A 16,142-nucleotide genomic window follows, 5' to 3' on the forward strand; every position below is an offset into this window, starting at 1 on the left:
CTCTGAAGTTTTAGATAATTGGACTAGTTGGTGTGTCCTTAAGATTCTTCCAACTCATAACATTCTATGATCAGTTTTCTGGGTGGTATGGGGACCTGGCTAAGTGACCTGATCCCTTCCTTTCCCTGGACCAGGAAGTATCTCTGAGGGTTTCACTTCTGGCTAATTCCCTCCTCTGACTCTGCCACAGCCCAATACCCAAGAGAATTTTGAATGATTTTGGGAATCTATGGAATTAGGGGGTCCTATTGAAATAAGCTTATCAACAAAGATAGACATAATTATAATTGATCACGTTTATATATGACTTTAAAGTTTACAAAACACTTTATATGCATTCTTTAGCTTTCTGGGACAATTCAGAGTTGATCTAGTTTGAGACTTAAGTCCAAAAAAGACTTGGATTCGGACCAGAAAAAAAAAAGCCATTTTCAAAATGATTAAGAGATTAACACAGAATAATGCATGACTGAATTTCCAGAAGAGGGCATTTTAGTCTGCAGTTATAAACTGATGAGGTTTTCACTGAGAAGTTAAATTTCATTTGCTATTTGAAATATTAGATTGCCATCACTGGAACATGAAGAAAAGGAATAATATGTCAAAATTCCCCATTGACTTTTATTATTGATATGCTGATAAATGTTGGTAGTTATTTATCCATTTACTACTGTTTCTCCCCAATAGAATATGATCAGCTCCTGAAAAGGACATTCTTTATTCTTGTCTTTGTAACCCCAGTTTTCAGAAGAATGCCTTGTACATTATAGGCCCTTAAAAATCCTTAGCCCAGTACGTGGCATATCATAGGTACTTAATAAATTCTTATTGTTTGTTGAAACTTTTTTTTTGCTTTTTGGAGGGCAATTGGGGTTAAGTGACTTGCCCGAGGTCACACGGCTAGTTTTTGTGTAACTGTCTGAGGCCAGATATGAACTCAGGTACTCCTGACTCCAGGGCTGGTGCTCTACTCTATTCACTGAGTCACCTAGCTACCCTGATTGCTGAAACTTTGAAAGATATAAGAATTTCGATCAATGAAATGAACCATGATTACAGAGGAATGATAATTAAGCCCACCACACCTTCCTTACAGAGACTCAAAGATGCAGAATGAGACAACATTTTTGGACATGGCCCTTGTAGGAATTTGCTCTGCTTGATTATACATGTTTGTTAGAAGGGTTTGGGTTGTCTTTAATTTTTTTTTTTATTACAGGTGGAGCATTGGGAAGGAGAAAAAATGAATGCTTGTTAATTGAATGCAATTTGTTTCAAAAGTCTGAAAAATGATTGTTGAATGAATGAGCAATGAAACCACATTATTGGAATTCTATGCAAATTAACCCATGAAATGGCATGGGCCAAATTGATACAGAAACACAATTAAAAAAAAAATAAAATAAAAGCAAAACATAATCTTTTTTTAGACAAAATATGTTTCTCTTTAAAGCCCCTGATAAAGGAGAGCATGTTTCTTTGCCAAGAATTGGGATGGGTGAGGGGTGGGGGATGGTACAGGGGAGAGAAAGGGGAAGAGAAAGGAAGGTGGATAAAGAATCAAGTTGACATCACTTGGCTAATCTCTCTGCTTAGCACTGGGCAAAAAGCACCTTCTAATGAAGAAGTACTTCAGAATTTCATTAGTAAATAGCATGAAGCAAAAAAGATTCATGATCTATTTCCCTCCTTGGGCAGCAGAGCACTCCCAACACTATTATAAATAAAAGCTTTATTAGAGGAGGTTAGAATTCAACAAGCATTGCCAAATTTTAAATGCAAGTGGATTGCTGAAAATATAATGCTGATAATGCTGAAAATATAATGCTGATAACAATGGCAGGCCCTTCTATTTATCTGTTCAATATTCTGTCTGGGTTTCCTTTCTTTTTACATGCTGTAGCTTTGGGATTTAGGTGAATCTTTGGCATTGTTAGGTTGCAAGGACTAGTGATGCATTCCTGCCCCTGTATTCTATTACCCAATTGATAGTAGCATTCTTATATAACATGTTATATGTGGTCAATATTGACTTTAACTAAAAAATTAAGAAAAGAATACTATTGAGCCTCAGGAATAGCCTATGATTTGCACGTGTCTCACATTTTTGTACAAAAATAAAGATAACAAGAAATGACAGAGTCTGTCATCTTTCCTCAATGGAATTCCCATTAGTTTAATCTCTTTTTCTTCCTAATGCTGTTAACAGAGGTCTCACAGATACATAGAAATGATTAATAGAAAATAAGAGGCAGAAAGGACCTGAGAGACCACAGAACCATAGAATGACAACTCAGAAGTCATATTGTTGGAGCTGTACCTAGATGAAAATTCCCCTTATAACAAGCTCCACAAGTAATGGGAGAGATTATTATTCTCCAGGGCTATCCATTCTCTTTGGGATAGCTCTAATTTTCTTTTTAGCCAAGTTATTTCTTATGCCTAGGCAAAATTTGCTTCTTAACAAATACCATCTATTGCTATATATTCAATTGTAGCAAGTTGCTTATAAAACAAGCCTTTGCATATTTAAAGACGCCTAAGTCCCTTCAAATTCTCAACTTTTTCAGGATAAAAATCCCCAGTCCTTTATCTATCAAATGTATCCCTTAAAGTAAGGAGAACTCAATATTCTAGATATGGTCTAAACAAAGCAGTGTACAATAGGACTATTACTTCCCTTATTCTATAATATGTGTACCTACTAACTCAGTCTAAAATCACATCTCTGGTGCGGCCAGGTAGCACAGTGAGTAAGAGTACCGGCTCCAGTGTCAGAACGACCTGGAGATCGAATCCCGGGCTCAGACACTTAGCACCCACCCAGAAACACCTGGCCGTGTAACCTTGAGCAAGTTACTTAACCCTGATTGCTTAATAAAAAAAAAAAAATCACATCTCATAACATAACCACAGGTGTCCTCCTTCTCTCCTCCCTTCTTTCCTCTCTTCCCCTCTCTATCTCTCTCTCTCCTCCATATAATCTCATCAACTCCCATGCGTTCAAGTATCATCTTCATATAACATATTCCTAAACTGCATATATGGTTCTCATTTCTTCTGTGCCTATGCAGGATAGTGGACAGAATTTCAGGCCTGGAATCAGGAAGACTTGAGTTCAAATTTGGACTCAGTTACTTACTGTGTGACCCCGGGCAAGTCACTTCAGCTCTGTTTCCTCATCTGTAAAATAGGGCTAATAATAGCTCCCACTTCCCAGGGTTGTGGTGAGGGCAAAATGATGTGATAAGTGCAAAGTACTTAGTCCACTGCCTGGCACATAGTAAGTGTTACATAAATGTCAGTTATTTTTATCATTAATCTTCTCAGCTCCGGTCTCACATTACCAACTGCCTACTGAACATTTCAAATGTGATGTCCCATAGACATGTCTAAAACAGAATTCACTGCCTCCCTCTCCCCCTCCCCAAACTCAACCTTCCTCCTAACTTCTCCATTTCTATTTAGGGAATTCCTGTACTTTTGGCTCCAGGTTCTTAACTCCAAAGTCATTTTTTGTTTCTTTATTCTACTTTTGGAGTTATAGCATTAGAACAAGCTGCCAAAAACATATCACTCCAACAGAGATACTAGCCCACACCATTTTTTCTATAATCATTGCTTCACTAAATGTTATGGACTGATAGACATACATGATTTTTATTATGCTTTGATCTGTAACTTTAATCAGGCTAAATGATTCATGGGAGGCATGGCCTTTCAAGAATCAAAGGGGGGAATTGAGAAATTCAAAGTAGTTCTACCTGGTAATTGATTCTATGTTGCATTTTTTATTTTGAATTTAAATACAAAAAGAGAGTTCTATATTGTACTGATTTTTATAATTGAGCTTGCATATGCCTAAAATCAACTATTTATGTCCTTGAGTTGAGCTAAGGAATTTAACTTTCCCCCTGCATTAATTTAACATTGCAAAGAAGGTATTGATTTGCATTGATAGAGGGAATATCCTTATGGAAAGTTTCCTATACTGATGAAATTACACCTCTAGTCCTTATCTCTGCCTCTTTTCTTGAAAATAGATTGGGTGAGGGAGGAAAGGTTAGTGAAAGATAGTGAGGAATACAGGAGAACTACTAAGCTGCAAGCTGGAGAAACTGGGAGGATAGTGTTGGGTATAAAATATCTATAAGATATCTAGTTCAAGGACATTCTGATATGGAAGACTGAAGGTTAGGAGAGAGGTTAGCACTAGATAAAAGAGATCTGAGAACCATCTTCATGTAAATAATTGAATCCATAGGAACTAATCAATCAAAATAATAGAGGAAAAAAAAAGGCAGACTAAATCCTTAGGAGACACCTACCATGTTTCCCCAATAATAAGACACTGTCTTATTATTTTTTTGGACAGAAAAACACCAGAGGGCTTATTTTCAGGGGAGGGCTTATTTTAATGAACATTGACAGCAATTTTAATAAACAGGTAAATGTGAACAAAAAAAATGTACCTTTATTCAATAAGCAAATCACTGGGGAAGAACAGGATGACACGCTCACTGCTGCAGCTCTGATTGGATGCAGCTCAGAGCGCGGCATGCGTTTCACGGGGGGAGGGGGGGGGGGGCGGGGCATACAGAGGGTACCGTAATGTAGCATGTAGCGCAGGGGATCATCTTCACTACAGTAGCAATCTCAATAGAGCTTATTTTCGGGGGAGGACTAATTTTAGAGGAATCTTACACAGTAAGGGGAGGGCTTATTTTCAGGATAGGTCTTATTATCGGGGAAACACGGTATGATTGGTGATGAGGCCTGGATGAAGACCCAGGAAAGGAAACAGAAAAGTCATGGCATGACAAGTCGGAGGAAAACTAGGAAAGCAGGGTCACAAAAAATTAAAGACATTTGTAAAGTTTACATTTTCAGGATGGACTCTAGAAGGATCACTATTTAAGAGCAAGATTTAGAATTTTCTGTTGTTTCATAATTGTAGGCCAGCATACAGGTGAACCTGGGGAAGGTTGAGTTAACCCCCACACACACTCTCACAATATCACCCAAGACTATTGAAAGGAAGGTGTTCAATAGATCTTGGGGGCAGTTTGGCTAACTTTGCTCCCAGGTGGATTGATATGGAATCCAGCTGTGGGAACTCTGGGTTAGAGGATTCAGTTTGTCAATAAAAATTTAAAGATCCTACTACATGTTACACTTTGCTAAATGTTGAGCATATGAAAAAAGGCAAAAGACATTCTCTGATCTTCAGGAGTTCACATTCTAATGGGGGAAACTACATGTAAACAACTATGTACAAATAATGTATACAAAGGATAAAATTGAAATACTAAGAGATGAAAGGTTCTGGAATTGAGAGGAATTAGGAAGGGCTTCCTTTAGAAATCAGATTTTTAATTGCAACGTGGGGAAGCCAGGAAGGCCAGTAGGCAGAGATGAGGAGGGAGCACATTCTAGGGATGGGGAACAGCCAGTGAAAATGCCTACAGTTGGGAAATGAAATCTTGTGGGAGGAGCAGAAAGGAAGTCAAAGTCACAGGATCACAGGATATGTGGGGGCAGATTGTGAAGGGCTTTGAAGCCAAAGAGAGGATTTATAAATGTAATTTTTATGACCTTGGTGCAGAGCTCCTCAGACCCCAGGGAACCTCCTTGCTGATGGCTTTTTACCCTTCAGGACACAGTTTATTTTTATCTTCTAGGCCAGAGCTATTAAAGACTCAGTCACCAGGCTATGTCTGGCCACAACACTCCTCAGTATGGCCAAAAGCAGTTTAGAATGTAGTTGGGAAATATTTAGCCGAATAAATAAAAATACAAGAAAGCACAGATAATATCAAATTTTAAAACTAAGCCAATATGAGGCCCACAGGGATCCTTATGTATAGTTTATTGTTTGGCTGTTTTCAATTGGGTCCAACTTTTTGTGACCCTTTTGGGGTTTTCTTGGTAAAGATACTAGAGTGTTTTGCCATTTCCTTCTTCAGCTCTTTCTATAAATGAGGAAACTGAGGCAAACAGGGTTAAATGACTTGACCAGGGTCACAGTTACTAAATGCTGGAGAGCAGACTTGAATTCAGAAAAATGAGTCTTCCTAACTCCAGGACCAATTCTCTATTCACCATGCCACCTAGCTGTCCCTATGTATAGTTTAGTGGTCCCTTTTCTATCTGAGTTTGACACTGCTGCTTTAGACTATTTAGCCAGTTCAAAAACTGATTCTACATGATGGTATTAGAATGCATTTTCAATTAAAGGACTGCTTTTTGACCCCTCATTATCTGAGTGAAGACAGTACCAGACATAGTGTAGTGAACCTGACATGATGGGAAGGGTATTTCTCAGACACATGGCTTTCAAAGTAAATATGCCCAATGGTGTTAGATAAGAGAACTTCATTAGTTTCTAGGGTCAAATAATTTCTAGGAACAAAGACTCATAGCCATGGGCCTGAAAATAACCAGAGAAGCTATATAATTCCATTTTATAGATGAGACAATGGAGCCCTAGAGTGAGTGTCCACATCACATTAGTAGTAAGCACACAAGGCATGGTTTGAACATATCACCCAGTCTGACCCCATAACCAATGCTCTTTCCGCTGGACCATATTCCCTCCCAAATTCAAATCTATAACTTTTTTTTCTGAACATCAGTGATTAAAGAGTGATGGAGAGCTCCTTATTCAGAAGAAATGTAACCAAGTAGGGGCAGCCAGGTAGCACAGCGAGTAAGAGCACCGGCTCCAGTGTTGAGAAGACCTGGAGATCAAATCCTGGGCTCAGACACTTAGCACCCACCCAGAAACACCTGGCCATGTAACCTTGAGCAAGTTACTTAACCCCAATTGCTTAGGGGTGGCCAGGTGGCTCAGCGAGTAAGAGCACCAGCTCCAGTGTAGGGATGACCTGGATCAAATCCGGGCTCAGATACTCAGCACCACACCCAGAAATAACTGGCTGTGTAACCTTGAGCAAGTTACTTAACCCCAATTGCTTTAAAAAAAAAATAAATAAATAAATGTAACCAAGTAGATTTCTTTTTTTTTTTGTATCAGAGTCACCAAATACATTTTATATGGTATATATATCATACTAATTTACAATTTTTAAAACTTAGCTTATGGTTAAGCTATAGATTTCATGAACATCAAATCTAAAATTCTCTAAGTCTACCAGAATGGAGACTTTGGCAGTTTCAACAGGAACCAGCAGACCTATTACACATAATTAATTATGCTAATTCTACTGATTAAATGGGGTTTGGAGAAGGAAGCTAATGAAATAAATCTAGCATCTTCTCAGGCTAACTGACATTTGCATTATTTAATCTTCTGGCCAGGACACCATGACAGTGTCAAAATGGAGAATTTTTTCTTCCCCTTTATACAAAGTCATCCCTTCACTCAGACAGGAAAGTAATTCTCAGAACCTATTCCAGAGAGTCAGCAGATATTTTATTTCCCTCCAACACATTGTTCAAACAATAAAGAATTTCTTAAGATGGAAAATGAATGCAATAAGAAATGGTTATATTTCGAAAGAGTCCTGCCGCATCCAGAAAAAGTCATTCTCTTACCCTGAACCAAAGGGTGATTCTCCATCCCCCTCACTCTGTGCTATTTCTATTAAAATATTGCAGCTGTCAATCAAGTTCCAGAGTACTTTCATGGGCAGAGATAGACTGTTCATCTTGCATATGATCACAAGCTCTTATATGCAACCAATTCCTGATTTTTTGGCATCTTTGGGAGTACTGCTGACATGCTTTTATGTTTCTATGTTTCTTAAAACAGATATAGTACATGATTAGATGAGAAATTCCAATCTTCCTCAATACTGCCTACTTACCCTCTGTCCCCAATGTGGACATATTATCTAAACGACCAACAGGTAAATAACTTTGAGACTAGGGATAAGGAATCACCAAGACCTGGCAAGTCTCTCAGTTAAGTGGTACCTTTGTGTAATGAGAATGGGAATTTGAAGATCTTCCCTGCCCCTTAATAGACCTGGGGGGAGTTTGAAGACCTCCCCTGCTTTAAAAATATACTCTGCCCCCTGATAGGAGGAGTTTTGCTGAGGGTAAGCAGAGCCCACAGGAAGCCTCCCTGCTGTGAAGATAAACTCTTCCCTCTGATAGGCTGAATGTGGTCACATGGAGCCTGTGGTGGGAGGAGTTTGCTGAGAAGAAGCAGAGCCCACAGGAAGCTGGTCAGAGCTAGCCAGACGATGAGGGAGAGAGGATGCTCATTAAGGAGATAGAGAAGTTTGTGAGTAAATATTGATGTTTTATTGGTTTGTGGGAAGACTGAAGGTACTATGATGGAATTGGCTTACTGGTTTTGGAATTCTGTTTTCTGGTGTCTAAATAAGTATTTCAATTCTATCCTATATCTAGAGAGTTTGGCATATTTTGTGATCAAATGTCATGGGCTACCTATAGTCACAGTCTTTATCATGCTTGTGGGCACTGTAAATATTGCATTGGTGCTACACTTTGTGAAAAGTGTGTTCTGAGATAATTAATTTAGCTTTCAGAACTTCCTAACTTCTGCCAGAAATTAGTTTGGGTACTAGGACCTGCCTGACTCAGGTTACTCAGAAAGGCAGAGAGATAAATTTTCTCCACAGGCTATTTTGAATCTTTTTTTCTTAGTGTGATCAAAAGCTATCCCTGGTACAGGACCTAACACCTAGCAATATCACTTACTAAGATAAAATTTCATTTTTATACCCAAACATAGAGTTTAATGTCAGATCATAGGATCAGATATAGAAAGGGAAGTTGGTTATTAAATTTTCAATGGAAGAAAATTCATCTCCACTTCCTTTATTCCACCCAATTAAATACACACACACACACACACACACACACACACACACACACACACACACACACCCCTCCCAGGAGACTACTGGGAATGGAACCAAGAGATAGAATAGAGGAAGCACCTTACTGAATTCTCTGAACATTTCTCTCCAAACAACTTTCAAATACTTCCCCAAATCAAATTCTGGAGTGACAGAATCAACAAGAAGTCAGAGTGAGATATTATTCCAATCCAAGCCAACTTAGGAAGTCAGAAAGATATTTGTGACACAGAGGAAGATGTTGACCTTAAGCCTATGTTTATGCAACACAAATGGTGGGACTGGGTGGGTGGTGTCAGAAGTAACAACAGCTTCAGGAACTATCAAGACAGAGACAATAATGAGACCTGGAAATTGGTCAAAAAGACATTACAGAGGACCCCTGTGCTAGCATTGGACAGAGAACTGTATGCTGTTTGGAAAATTCACTGCCTTTTCCCATTTTTGAGTCATAGTTCAAGAGTAGAGATGAGTACTTTTCTTCAAAAGGGAGTAGGAGTCCTGAGGAGCAGTATTACTATTCATCACAATAGATCAGAAACATGAGGAGCAGAATCAATTGCAATGCCAAGGGAGAAGGGACTTTTCTTGGGTAAGTATCAGACTGTATACCAGGAGACCAGTGGTCACACCTCTCCCCAAGTCACAATAACTTAGAAAAACTCTAAACTTCCAAACCCCAAGAAGTAGCTCTGAAAATACTAGGTCAAAAAAAGCTTAGACCTGAGAGAGTGGCCACTCTTACCCCATGATGCAAAAAAATCCAACTTTAAAATAAAGTTCAAAATAAAAAAATATAATAGAAAACTGAGCAAACAACAACAAAAAGAACCTGACCATAAAAAGCTACAATGGTGACAGAGAAGATCAAGAAGCAAATTCAGAAGAAGACAATGGAGAATAAATTGGCTACAATCAAAGCCTCAAACAAAAATGTGAACTGGACACAACTCAAACAAGAATTCCTGGAAAAGCTTAGAAGAGTGGTAGAGGAAAAATTGGCTCAGAAATGAAGCTGAAGGAAGAAAATTATGAAAAGATAATTAACAGATTGATAAGAGGCAAAAAAAAAACACTGAAGGAAAAAAAACTTAGAAAAGAAAATTGACCAAATGGAAGAAGAGATACAAAAAAATCAGTGATGAAAATAATTCTTTAAAAAGAAGAAACTGTCAGATGAAAACAGTGGTACAAAACATCACTGAAGAAAATAATTCCTTGTAAATGAAAAATGGGCAAGTAAAAGCTAATGATTCCACGGGACAAAAAGAAATAATAAAACAAAGTCAAAATGAAAAATAAGAGAAAATGGGAAACATTTCATTGGAAAAGGAACTGACCTGGAAAATAAATCAAAAAGAGATAATTTAAGAATTATTGGACCACCTGAAAACCATGATCAAAAAGAAAACCCAGACATCACATTTCAAGAAATCATCTAAGAAAACTATCCCAATATCCTAGAAGCAAAGGATAAAATAGAAAATAAAATAATCCACTGATTATGACCTGAAAGAGATCCCAAACTGAAAACTCCCAGTAATATTATAGTCAATTTCCAAAGCTCTCACATGAAAAAGAACACACTTCAAGCAGCCAGAAAGAAACCTTGGAGATACATTCGGGATCATGATTTAGCAGCTACCATGTTAAAGGAATGGAGGACTTAAAATATGATATAATATAACATAACATAATATAATATAATAATCCAGTAGGCAAAAGAGCTAGTATTACAATCAAGAATAACTTATACAGCAATACTGAGCAGAATTCTTTGAGGAGAAAATAGATGTTCAATAAGATAAAGGACTTTCAAGCATTCCTGGTGAAAATACCAAAGCTGAATAGAAAATTTGACTTTCAAGTACAAGATTCAGGAAGTTTAAAAGGATAAACCTGAAAGAGAAATCATAAAGAACGTGATAAAGTTAAAATTTACATTCTACATGGGAAGATGATATATGTAACATTATTATTTTTTGCTTTTTGGAGGGGGGAAGGCAGGGAAATTGGGGTTAAATGACTTGCCCAAGGTCATATGGCTAGTAAGTGCTAAGTGTCTAAGGCCATGTTTGAACTCAGGTCTTCCTGACTCCAGGGCCAGTGCTCTTTTCACTGCACAACCTAGCCATCTGTATATGTAACATTATTAGGACAGTTACAAGAATTCTACATAGAAAGAAGGTGTAGGAGTGAGTTGATCATGTTAAGATGATGTAAAAACAAATGGTTAGGTAAGAAAGAGGTATTCCCTGGGAAAAGGGAGAAGAGAGAGGAAAAAATGGGAAAATTATGTCATGTAAAAGAGCCATACAAGGAAGTTTTACAGTGGAGGGGAAAATGGGGGGAAGGGAAGCAATGCTTTAATCTCACTGAAATCTAAATTATTTCAAATACATATTCATATTCTCTCTCTCAGAAGAATTTACCTTGTGTAACAGGCAAGTAAGAAAAGAAGAGATAAAAAGTTGAGGGTGGGATAGTGATAAAAAGGAGGGTAGAAGCAAAACAGACTTTAGAAGAGAGACAGAGTACAAAGAGAGAAAGGAGGATAAACAGAAGAAAATAGAATGGAGGGAAATACATAGGAATCATACTTGTAAATGTGAACAATATAAATTCACTGATAAAATGGAAGTAGATACAAGGGACTAGAAACCAGACTCCAACAATATTTTGTTTACAAGAAACATATTTGAAACAAAAAGACACACTCAGAGTTAAAATAAGGACTTAGAGCAGAATCTATTGTGCTTCAGCTGAAGTAAAAAGCACAGGGTTAGCAAATGACCTCAGAAAACACAAAAGCTAAAACAGCCTTAATTAAAAGGGATAAGTACAGACTACATTTTGCTAAAAGTAACTATAAGCAATGAAGTAATATCAAAACGAAAAATATATGCACCAAAAGGCATAGCATCAAAATTCTTAAAGGAAAAGTTAAATGAATTACATGAGGAAAAAGACAGTAAAACTATATTAGTGGGAAAGCTCAACTTTTCCCTTCTCAGACTTAGATAAATCTAACCAAAAAATAAATAAGTTAAGGGGATGGAGATACTCTTAGAAAAGGTAGATATGATACACCTCAGGGGGAAAAACTGAATGGAGATAAAAAGAAATATGCCATTTTTGCTGCTGTACATGGCACCTTCAAAATAATTGACCCTATGTTAGGGCATAAAAGCCTCACAACCAAGTGCATAAAAGCATAAATATTAAATGCACCTTTTTAATACCTTGCTTCAAAAATGTCATGGAAAGATAGATTAAAAATCATTAGAAATGAAATAATCTAATCCTAAAAAAGGAGCAGGTCAAAGATCATAATCTTTCAAATATCATGATCAAATATCAGAGATAATCAATATGATCAAATGATCAAATATCATAGAGTTAATAATTTCTTGAGAATAACAACAATGACACAACATTCCAAAATTTGTGGGATGGATTCAAAGCAGTACTTAGGGGAAAATTTATAGCTTTAAATACATAGGTCAACATAAGAAAGGGCAGATCAATGAACTGGACACAAGAAGATAATTAAAAATTAATGCAGGGGTGGCTAGGTGACATAGTGAATAGAGCACCAGCCCTGGAGTCAGGAGGACCAGAGCTCAAATCCGGCCTCAGACACTTAACACTTACTAGCCATGTGACCTTGGGCACATCACTTAACCCCAATTGCCCTGCCTTCCCCCTTCCAAAAGGCAAATAATAATCATAATCATAATAATAGGAAACTAAATAATCTAATCCTTAAAAATGAGTGCGTCAAACAACAAATCATAGAAACAAACAATAACTTCATCTAAGAGAATGACAATGATGAGACAACATACCAAAACTTTGGGATGCAGCCAAAGCAGTTCTTAAGGAAAATTTTATATCTCTAAATGCTTATGTGAATAAAATAAAGAAATCGATGAATTCAGCATACAACTAAAATATGTTAAAAAATGAACAAATTAGAAATCCCAATTAAACAGAAAATTGGAAATCCTGAAAATTAAAGGAGGGATTAAAAAACTGAAATTGAGAAAAGCATTGAAACTAAAACTAAGAGCTGGTTTTATGGGGGAAAACCCCAATGAAATAGATAAACCTTTGATTCATCTGATTTTTTTAAAATAAGGAAGAAAACCAAATTACTAGTATCAAAAATGAAAAGGGTGAATTTACCACCAATGAGGAGGAAATTAAAACAATAATTAGGAGCTATTTTGCCAACTTATATGCCAATAAATCTGACAATCTAAATGAAATGGATGAATATTTACAAAAACATAAATTGCTCAGATTAACAGAAGAAATAAAATACTTGTGTAACCATATTTCAAAAAAAAGGAAATTTAATAAGCCATCAATGAACACTCTAATAATAAATCTCCAAGGACACATGAATTTACAAGTAAATTCTACTAAACATTTAAAGAACAATTAATTCCAATACTATATAAACTATTTGGGAAAATAGGCAAAGATGGAATCCTACCCAATTTCTTTTTATGATAAAAATATGGTGCTAAGCCAGGAAAAGCCAAAACAGAGAAAGACAATTATACACCAATTTTCCTAATTAATATAGATACAAAAATTTTAAATAAAATATAACAAATAGATTCCAGAAAATTATCTCAAGGATAATACACTATGACCAGTTGGAATTCTTACCAGGAATGCAGAGCTAGTTCAATATTAGGAAAACTACCAGAGTATTTGACTATATCAATAGCAAAATTAACAGGAATCATATGATTAACTCTATAGATGCATAAAAAAGTTTTTGACAAAAAACAAAACCCATTCCTATTAAAAACACTAGATAGCATAGGAATAAAAGGAGTTTTCCTTTTAATGATAAGTAGCATCTATCTAAAACCATCAGGAAGCATTATATGTACTGTAGACAAACTAGAAGAATTTCCAATAAAATCAGGGATGAAACAAGGATGTCTATTATCACCATTGTTATTAAAAATGGTACTAGATTTGATAGACTTATCCCGTCTCAGCAATGCAAGTACCTAAAATATTTCCAAAGGACTCCTGGTAGAAAATGCCATCCATATTCAGAGAAAGAATTATGGAGTGAAGCAAAGTATTTTCTCTTTTGTTATGTTTTGTTTTCTTTCCCATGGTTTCTCCCATTTGCTATAATTCTTCTATGCCAAATGACTAATATAAAAATGAGTTTAATAAGAATATGTATATATAATATATATATATATATGTATGTATGTAGTGGCTATTTCAGATTGCATGCTGGTTTGGGGAGCAGGGGAGGTTGGAGGGGGAGAAAATTTAAAAGTTATATAAGTGAATGTTGAAAACTGAGAACAAATAAATTAATAAATTGAAAAAAAGATAATCTCCAAAATAAATAAATAAGTAGTACTAGAAATGTTAGCTTTAGCAATAAGGGAAGAAAAAGAAATCAAAAGAATTAAAAATAGGCAATGAAGAAACAAAGCTATCACTCTTTGCAGATGATACGATGCTATACTTAAGAGAATTCTAGAGAATCAACTAAAAAACTACGTGTAATAATTAACAACCTCAGCAAAGTTTGAGGATATAAAATAATCCCACATAAATCTTCAGCATTTCTATATATAACCAACAAAGCCTAGTAGCAAGAGACAGAGAAATTTCATTTAAAGTAACTGTAGACAACATAAAATATTTGGGAGTCTTCTTGCCAAGAGAAACCCATTATCTATATGAACAAAATTGTGAAACATTTTTCACACAAATAAAGTTAGATCTTAATAATTGGAAAAAATATCAGTTGCTCATGGGTAGGCCAAGCTAATATAAAAACAAAAATGACAATTCTACCTAAATTAATTTACTTACTCAGTGCTATACCAATCAAACTACCAAAAAATTATTTTATAGAGCTAGAAAAAATAACAAAATTCATCTGGAAGAACAAAAGGTCCCAGAATATCAAGAGAATTAATGAAAAGTAATTCAAGGGAAGGTGACCTAGCTGTAGCAGATCTTACATTGTATTATAAAGCAGCAATTAGCAGAACTAGCTGGTACTGGCTTAGAAACAAAGTAATGGGATCAGAGGAATAGGTTGGGTACACAAGACACAGTAGTCAATGACTATAGTTGTCTATTGTTTGATAATCCCAAAGACTAGTTTCTGGGATAAGAACTCACTATTTGACAAACACTACTGGGAAAACTGGAAAATAGTATGGCAGAATCTGGGCATAGACCAATTTCTTATACCATAAACCAAGATAAAGTCAAAATGGCTACATGATTTAAATATAAAGTCTGATACTATAAGCAAACGAGGAGAGCAAGGAATAGTTTATCTGTCATATTTATGGAGAAAGGAAGAATTTATGATGAAACAAGAGATAGCGAACATTATGAAATGCAAAATAAATAATTTTGATTACATTAAATTGAAAAGGTTTTACACAAACAAAGCCAAATGCAACCAAGATTAGAAGGGAAGCAGAAAGCTGGGGAAAATTTTTTTGTAACCAGTATCTCTGATAAAGGCCTAATTTCTAAAATATATAGAGAACAGAGTCAAAAATATAAGGATACAAATTATTCACCAATTGACAAATGGTCAAAGCATATAATGGGCAGTTTTCAGATGAAGAAATTAAAGTTATCTGTAGTCATATGAAAAAAACAATTTCTAAATCACTATTGATTAGACAAATGCAAATTAAAATAAATCTGAGGTACCACCTCACATGTATCAAATTGGCTAATATGACAAAAATGATAAATGGTGGAGAGCATGAGGAAAATTAGAACACTAATTCGTTATAGTTGGAGTTATGAACTTATCCAACCATTCTGGAAAGTACTTTGGAATTATACCCCAAAGGGCTATAAAACTGGTGTACACCTTTGATCCAGCAATACCACTTCTAGGTCTGTCTCCCAAGAGATCATAAAAAAATAAAAGTACTTATTTTTAAGGTTTTAGCTTTTTAAAACCCTAATAACATTTGCAATCAGTTTAACATAGAAATCTATCTTACCTGACAGGAAAATAAGAGCAGAGGAGAATTAATAAGTTTGAGGGAACTGACAGAAGAGAGGGCAGATTGTAGATTGGTTGGAACAATTAACAACTTCAGCAAAGTTGCAAGACATAAAACACATCTACAAAAAGCATCCACATTTCCATATGCTACCAACAAAACTAAACATTAAGAGATAAAAAGAATAATTCCATTTAACATAACTGAAGACAATCTAAAATACTCGGGAATCTACCCGCAAAGACAAACACAGGGA

Source organism: Petaurus breviceps, unplaced genomic scaffold, assembly GCF_028583685.1.
Source record: "Petaurus breviceps papuanus isolate PSGF00001 unplaced genomic scaffold, PetGlider_PUasm1.0 178, whole genome shotgun sequence".
Lineage (NCBI taxonomy): Eukaryota > Metazoa > Chordata > Mammalia > Diprotodontia > Petauridae > Petaurus > Petaurus breviceps.